Raw genomic sequence first — 9,113 nt, forward strand, 5'->3', positions numbered from 1 at the left:
TCCATCCATCCATCCATCCATCCATCTATCTATCTATCTATCTATCTATCTATCTATCTATCTATCTATCTATCATCTATCTATCTCTATCCATCCATCCATCTATCCATCTATCTATCATCTATCTCTCTATCTCTATCTACTTACCTACATATATATGCATGTGTATAAACACAAGCGCGCACACACACACACACATAAACCGACTCCTGTCTGTTGCCATGAAGGAATCTGGAGCCTTGCACAAACCAAACCCCTACTCAACCAATGAGTCACTTGCAGTCCTCAGGGATCATTTGCATATTGTGTGTGACCGCACGGGAAGATCACAAAGCACTTTTGCCACAGAGGCAAGGCTAGGACAACTGTGTTCAAGGAAAGTGACGTGCAATGGTTTAACGTGCGAGCTGAACTGGTCACCCTTTTCACAGGGCATCATCACCACTGTGAGAGCAGAGATGGGGGGGTTCCATGTGTTAACTGTAGAGAAGGGACAGGGGGGGTCAGATCACAGTGAGAGCAGGGATGGAGGGGGCCAGATCCTTGAGTGTCTTTCAGAATCAAAAATGTAGGATTAAGGAAATCAGTGTGCCTGTGGAGGGCAGAGAAGGCCCTCAGGAGTCGCTCCTCAGAAACCATCCACCTTGTCTTTGCAGACAGGGTCTCTCACTGGCCCGAGTTCACCAGATAGGCTAGACACCATGGCTGGCCAACGAGTCCCAGGGACCCACCTGTCTCCACCTCTCTGGCTCTGTGATTATAGCACGAGAAACCCTGGAATCAAACTTAGGTCTGCATGCTTGTAAGGATAACATTTTATTGACTGAGTTATCTCCCCAGTTCCAGGATTATCTGATGAATTAAAAAAAAAAATCCTTCAGTAGGCTGTGGAAAAAAGGAGGACCCAAAGGCATCAGCTGATACAAGAGGAAGACGAGGAGAGCCAGAACTCACATTTGGACACGCTCATTTCCAGATGACCTCTAGATAGCAAAGAAAAAAAAAATGGGTCTATCATTGGACAAACAAGTCTAGGGTGAAGGAGAGTTCTTAAAACCTGGGTGTTCCAGGAGTAGAGAAATGTAACCAGTTGGAACTGGCAAGGCAATATTGGCTGCCAGAGAAGACATGGGAGCAAGCTACAGGGGGAGCCCAGGGTCAGGGCAGAGGAGAGCAGGCAGCAGTAGCCCAGGAGCCTCAAGGAGGTTAAAGATCAAGTGAGGAGGAACCAGAGAAGGGGGAGATAGGGTAGCCTGAAAGGAACCACCAGAGAGGGGGTTGGCCAGGAGCCAGTGCACAGGACAAGCCTGGAGGGTCCCCTCACCCCTGCATCTGGAGCCTCAGCTACCTCTTGAACCTAGGAATGAGTGTTCAGTGGAAAGACATGGATGAACCTTGGCTGCCACAGGGGTAAGAGGAAGAGAAGAGAACCAGAGATGGGGAATAAACCCCTCTTCAGAGAGGATTGGATAGAGGGCACTGGTTCTCAACTGTAGGTTGTGACCCTTTGCCAAACCTCTATCTCCAAAATATTTACAATCTGATTCATAACTGTAGCAAAGTAGCAATTATGAAGTAGCCACAGAAATAATTCTGTGGGGCGGAGGTCACCACAACATGAGGAACTGTATTAAAGGGTTGCAGCTTAGGAAGGTGGAGAGCCACTGATACAGAGGAAAGAAGACCTGAGCTGTGTGTCTGTGTGTATCTATTAATGGGAGGGCTGGGATGAGAGGAGCAACACTGGCCTTGAGGAGGTGGGAGGCTGGGACTAACACCCAGGCAGAGACGGAGGGAAGGCCACCTGTCCATGCACTGGGGACAGGCCAGGGGTGCTGGAGCCTGTGGGAATTCCTTCCTGGTAGCTTCGGGTTTCTCCTGAAGTCACAGAATGAATCTCCCAGCTGTCCAAGGGTTGGCAGAAACATGAAGGGGAGAAGGAAGGTTGGAGAAGGTCGCCCGGGAGGGAGACAGAGCAAATGTCTTGGGAGTTAGATCTAATGGTGCAGACTCCTACGAAGGCTTCAGCAGAGTGCAAGGCATTTCCACGCGGCTAAGACCCAGGCAGGTGTGTGGTAAGTGTCTGTCTCTCTAGGAGAAGCTACAGGCCTGGATTTGCATAGTGAGGCAGAGCTGGCCCTCCCTCTTTCACCGTGGCATACGTGTGGACTAACAGCAAGGCTGTGCCTCTTGTTTGTTCTCTGCAAGGTGGCCCTCCACAAAAGTAGGGCCATCCAGGGCACCCACGGCCGTCCACTTTGCAGTCTGCTGTGTGTAGCTCGGTACCGATGGGCACCCTCCTCGTCCCCTAACCAAAGCCTCCTCTCAAGCCCTGGCCAGCTCCGAGGACACTTCATCTGGAACCCCGCAATTGAATGTTCTCCCGAGAGTTCATAAAGGCCTTTCATTTTCGGACAGCACATTCTGAGCCTCAGGGTACTGTGAGCAGCCAGACCCATCTGGGATCATCCCTGCCTCTTATTTCCTAGGACTCCTAGGTTCTCCTGTCCCCACATTCCTTCCAGGACACTCAGGATGGGATGAGCTGGCCTCGGGCACACAGCGACTGTCTTTCTCAGGTTGGGTAAAGGTCAGCAAATGTTAGAGGGAAAAGGAGCCTGCATTGTCTGTGTGTTTCTGGAGTGGCCAGGCTTCGTGCTAGGAATTCATAAACCCCCTGCCTTGCTTCTTCGTCAGTGACGATGCTCCTGACTTTTTTCCTGATTTTTTTCAGTATTTTTATGGTTTATTTAACTTTATTTTATGTGCATTGGTGTGAAGGTATCAGATCCCCTGGAACTGGATCTTCAGACAGTTGTGAGCTGCCATGTGGGTGCTGGGAACTGAACCTGGGTCCTCTGGAAGAGCAGTCAGTGCTCTTTACCACCAAGCCATCTCTCCAGCCCCTCCTGATTTTTTTTTCCTTCAAAACAAAGAGCACCCTCCACAGACTCTCTTGCAGCTGTGATCCCAGGACTGAAGTCATAACTAATGGAATACAGATAGAAGTGGTGTGTGTGACATCTGACAAGGGCCCTTAGAGAGACCAGCATGCAGCCATTCCGTCCTTTTTCTACATGCAGGCTAGAAAGTGGATAAGCTGGCTTGGGTTCTGGCTGCTGTCATGGTTTTTTGAGACAATACTACACACACCCTTTGGGATAAGAGATATATGAAATAAAGCCCCTGCCTCACCCCTGGACCTCTGTTTCCAGACTTTTGTTTGAGTTTTGTTTGTTTTACATGCATTGGTGTTTTGCCAGGGGTTTTGGGTCCCCTGGAGCTGGAGTTACAGACAGTTGTGAGCTGCCATGTGGTTGCTGGGAGTTGAACCCAGGTCCCCTAGAAGAGCAGTCAATGCTCTTAACTGCTGAGCCGTCTCTCCAGCCCCCATTTCCAGACTTTGTGCAAGCGAGAAACATTTGTTTGAGTCCTTGTTATTCTGTGGTTCTGTTAAAATGGAACCCGCTTCACTTTTCCTGAGTTGTCCAACTGTCATCCTTACAACATGCCTGGTGGATGTGACCCCATTTTAGGACTGAGACTAGGAGGCTCCGAGATGATCCAAGACGATCCAAGACTGCCGAGCCACTGGGAAGCAGAAGTGGGCCCTGCTGTGTCTATGAAGCGTGAGGCCACCACTCTCAAGCTGACCCGCCTGTGTGAACCTGTGTGTCTGGACCATGACGTCATCCGCTGGTTTCCCAGATGTCCTTTCCCCAAGGTCCAGATGCCTCAGATGAGCAGGAGAAACGCCTCTAAATTACAACTATTATAAGACAACCAACTGCTCTGGCTTTCCCAAGACTGCCCCCATTTCAGCCTTAAAAGTCCCATATACCTCAATCCTGGGCAAATCAGTTCTGCTGGGCTTAAGTTGAGGCCCAGAGGAGACCTGCCACCCACGGTTCCCGCAGACAGCCACTGGTGCTGGTTTCAGACCTTGCTTCCTGGCACTGCCGGGCTTGCACCGTTAGGAAGATGAAGCTTGTCATTGCCAGCATGCAGTATCAGCCCAAGTGACGCTGAATTTTCCCTACACTCACCTTGGAAGTCAGTTCCCCATCTTAACATTCCGTCTTGTTTTGTGACTGCATAGCGCCCCCGCCTGGTGGGATATGAGGTGAGCGGGCCTCCATCCAGATTCCAGCAAATACAGCGAAGTTGGCTCCTTACTTCTGCTTGAGAAAGATTCCCTCCCATCAAAGCCAGCCTCTCCCATCTCCCTTCCCAGGGATGCTCTGGCCAGAGGTGTTCGCCTTTGCGCTGGATTGCCGGCCACACAGGGCTGATAATCCCTGCTCAGGCAGCAAGTAGCAAGGGCTGGGACAGCATGGTAGGTGCCTGGCTCAAAGCCAGGACCCAGCTCCTGTGCTGTTGCTGGAGCCTACACGCCTCCCACCAGGCGGTCCACGGACACCAGAACCCACCCAGGGACACTTCAAGGAATGCTCACTCTGACAGAGTGGGGACACAGTTTCCAAAACGAATCAGCTGCTGGGGTAGAGGTGGAGAGTGAAGAAGCCTCAACCTGCAGGGAGTTAATCCCGAGAGAAGAGGTGAGTGGGCAGAATGCAGCTAGGAGGGTCAGGGACATGGAGACAGTTCTTGCAGCTTCTCCAAACCCAGGACTCTGTCCTCTACCAGCGGTGACTTCAGAGCTGTTTCTGTCCCTGAGGTCTCAACAGGGGCTCTAGAAGCTGGAGACCAGAGCATCTCTCAGCTGAGCACTAGGGGGTGCACCCCGACCTGGCCCACCAGCCTCTGCCTGATACCTACTTTGCTTAAAAAGGTTTCTTGAGAGAAAATTCTCTTTCTGCTCTGGCCTCTCTCCCACCTCTGTGCCAAATGAGGAAGAGTTAAGAGAGCTATCAGAGGGTCTGTCGTGTGTTCCTCCGCGGAGGGACAGCAGGAACAGGCCGGTCCCTACACATGCTGAGGCTGATGACCAAGTTTGGGTACACTGGGGAGAGTCAGTGCATACCAGAAGGGGCTGTCACTGCCAGAGTGGATGAGACAGAGGGGGTATGCTCACCGGTGGACCTGGTGAGGGCCTGTGACTGGGAGTTGGGGGACACAAGGAGAGAGGAAAACACTAAGACTCAATCAAGAGATGTCTCAAGATGACAGACGCGACGATCCCGGGAAGGGGACCCTGTCAGTCAACCTCAAACATCCGCCATGTCCCAGAGAGCCACCCCAGGCCAGGTCTCTACTGTGTAGCACAAGTGGCGTGTTTTCTGCCTCTCTGCCTCACCTCTTCCAGGCCACAAGTAGCAGCAAAGAGAGTCATGGGAGAGACAGAAGGCTCGGTAGTTCATCATCACACACTTTGCCAACTCAGCCATCTCCTTAGCAAAATTTCTGCCAAAGGGTGCAGTGACTTCTCCTTGCCTCTGCCTCTGAAAATTTACCGAGTCTGTGCCCTCTGTTTGACCAGGGCACTAGGGTCAAGGCGCACACCTGAGGCACAGGCTGGCAGACTGGAAGAGACAGACATTCCATGGAAGCTCTTCCATCTTTGAGTTCCCACTCTGCAGGACCACGCAGGGCACACAGTCGGTACTCAGTACTTTAGTCTACAGCGGTTCTACCCTCTTCCCAGGTTGCCTGCCCAGTTGGGCAATAGCTAGAGCCCACACTCAACTCCCCCCAAATCACTGGCAGATCCTGCCCCCACCCCTTCTCAAACCTCAAATGTGGAGATTATAAGAGTGTGGCACCATACTTGGCTTAAAAATATTAATAATATTAATATTAATAAGGTCAGGTGTGGGGGTCCATGTCTTTAATCCCAGCACTTAGGAGGCAAAGGCAGACAGATCTCTGTGAGTTTGAGGTCAGCCTGAAGCCAGCCTGGTTTACATAGCCAGTTCCAGGACAACCAGGGCTATGCAGTGAGATTCTGTCTAAAACAACAACAGCAAAATAAAACCAATGAATATCTACAAATGAAAACTATTAAGAATTTGAAATGGTGGCTGGTGAGGTGGCTTAGCTGGCAAACATGCTTGCTGTGCCAACCTGAAAACCTGAGTCCCAAACTCAAAATCCACGGTGGAAGGAGAAAGCAAACTCCTAGAGGCTGTCCCCTGACCTTTACACACACACACCGTGGCACACTCATACCTGCCGTGAGCACACGCACACACACACACACAACACACACGCACACTAAATTATATATATATATATAGTTTATATATATATAGAAACTATATATATATATATGTTTGGTTTTTCGAGACAAGGGTTGTATGTGTGTATACATATATAATTTAACTTTGTGTGTGTGTGTGTGTGTGTGTGTGTGTGTGTGTGTGTGTGTGTGTGTATGCAGCCCTGGCAGTCTGGCAGTCCTGGAACTTGCTTTATAGATCAAACTGGCCTGGAACTCATAGAGACCCATCTGCCTCTGCCTCATGAGTTCTGAGATAAAAGGCATGCACCACCACCACCCAGCTAAATAATAAATTTCTAAAATGGAAAGGATTCAAGATGGTGACATTGTAGAATTATGTCTATATTATACATAAGGCTTCAGAAAGAAAACACACCTAGTTAAAGATGAATTTCAGAGAAACAATGGATTTTTGTTTAAAGTTTGGGTGTCTAAAGCATCTTTTGCAACAAAAGTGTTGCGTTGTTTATTTGGAATTCATCCTTAATTAAGCAGCCTGTTTTTCTCGAGCCTTGCTCCCGGGCCCCTCCTGCCCCTCCTGTCTTCTCTTACCTTCTCTGCCTCTCAGGTGTGGTTCTAAAAGATTTGTTCTTAACTCATGTTACTGATCCTAAAAGCTGCCGAAAAGTGCAGTGGCTCAAAATGGACACCAGAGGGCAGAAGTGTCCACTGGTCAGGTCTTGTCCCACCTACTCACAGTCTTGGGGCAGATCTTTCACAACTGCTTAGCATTATTTTGCGGTGTGTGTGACCACGCCTGGGGTCCTGGGGATGACAAAGGCATGGATCAGACTCCGTTTCTGCCACTAGGGTCTCAGATTATGGGAAGGCAGGCAGGTATGCTATTGGGGCTTACCGCTGGTAACTTACAGCTGCCCCTGAAGCCCAGGGCAGGGGATGGGTACATGAGGCCTTGGACAGAGTAGTCATCCTGAGAGGAGCAAGGATGCAGGACATCCTGGGAATACCAGAGTGCTTGATGTGGAGGAGAGAATTCTGGGAGGGGGCTGATGAAGCTGGCAGGGATAGCGGAAGCTTTGGTGCCAGGCAGGGAATGGCGACCTCTTGAGAGTTGCCCGGAATCCCAGAAAGCTTCTCACTAGGTGGTGTGTTGGAACGACCCCCTGACAACAGTGTGGAGGAGGCTGGAAGCTAGTAAGTAAGTATTAGGGGCAAAGTCAAGAATGAGGTGACCAGGTAAAGCAGGGATGACAGCGCCGTCACCCTCTGCATCCATGTATCCGTCCCTGTGTTTATGTATCCATGCGTTCATAATCCACCACAGATGTCCATGGAACACCTCTGAGCGCAGCTCTGGATTAGTGCCTGATGCTGGGTGGTGCTGGTACTGATGCAGGCAGAGCTTACCTTCCAACAAGGAGGACCACAGTTCAGTAGCCAGTAACACAGAGGGCTGACTTGTTACAGCCACGGTCCCTGAGAGCAAGCCAGGACCTGCACCGAGTTCAGGGTAGGTTGGGAAGTAAAGGCATCTCCCAAGAGAGTCCCTGACCTGGGCATTCCGACTCAGAGAGCACAGACGATTCATTCAGTAGGTCCAGGAGCCTCTCCCGCCACAGCCTGGAGCCAACAAAACAGTTATTGAAGGTTCCCACCGCTGCTCCAGAGCAGATTTCTTGGCCCATCCTCCCCCAGCCACACAATCCTGGCCTTCACTGAGGAAGACATGCCAAGATTATACCCAGGTACCGGGGCCGTACAAGCTTCGGTTAGTCTGGGCAGAGGCGTGCCTGCCCACAGACTCCTTCAATCATCTAGGGCTCTTCCTGTAAACTCCACAGAAGTGTGACAGTCGGGAGCAGGGGTTTGAGATGTCTCTGAAGCTCCTCAGTAGCCTGATGCTCCGGCTTCCCAGAGCACAGCATGATGGTATGCAGGGTTATGGCCAGCCTCGTGAATGGATTGATAAAATAAAGCTGACTAGGGCTTTGATTTCTAGAAAACTAGCCTCAATTGCTTTGGCCTTGGCTTCTCTGTGTTTATACCTCTCTTCAGGGGATGATGGTTTCCCCCACCAAGAGCTGCCTGGGGTTGGCTTCATTGGTGATAAGAATAATGGCTTCTGGGTGGTGATGGTGGTGGTGTACACCTTTAATCCCTGCACTTGGGGGGCTGAGGCAGGGGGATCTCTGTAACTTCAAGGCCAGCCTGGTCTATCAGGTGAGTTCCAGGACAATCAGCACTGTTGCACAGAGAAACCCTGTCTCAAAAAAACAGAAGGAATAGAAGAAGAGGGAGGAGGAGGAGGAAGAGGAAGAAGAGGAGGAGGAGGAGAAGGAGAAGGAGAAGGAGAAGGAGAAGGAGAAGGAAAAGAGGAAGAAGAAGAAGAAGAAGAAGAAGAAGAAGAAGAAGAAGAAGAAGAAGAAGAAGAAGAAGAAGAAGAAGAAGAAGATGATGTCCGGGCCCAGGCAGGTGGGAGCCACTACAAGAAGAAATATGTGACGGAGCCATGGGAAAGACAGAAAAGCAGAACAGTGTGTGCACTAGGGAGAGAGGCAGAACTGGAGACCTGATAGCAGTGATAACTGAGGAAGGGCTGAAGTTTACATTGTGGTTTGCCCAGCAGGGTTGGGGGGTGATTATGGGGCTTAAGCAGACACGGACTCGGTCCCTCAACCTGCTGTCTGGCTGCAGGATCCCCCTGGCTCTGGGTAACAACGGAGTCCTGGGTTGAGGAAAGTCTCACTGGACCTCCTTGCAAGACCACCATGGTCTGTGACACCGCCAGAGGCCATGTTAGTGTTGGTGGCCCGTGCTGCTGTCTCAGACCTGTTGAAATAAGAGCGGCTGGGCTGCGACCCACGGGGCTGCCTCCCCGGCACCCTGCCGCCCGCATGGCTAGCTTAGCTTATGTCCCAAAAATAATTACACGGAAACTGTATTCTTTTAAACACTGCCTGACCCATTAGTT

This window comes from Microtus ochrogaster, chromosome 22 (assembly GCF_000317375.1).
Source record: "Microtus ochrogaster isolate Prairie Vole_2 chromosome 22, MicOch1.0, whole genome shotgun sequence".
NCBI classification, from domain to species: Eukaryota; Metazoa; Chordata; class Mammalia; order Rodentia; family Cricetidae; genus Microtus; species Microtus ochrogaster.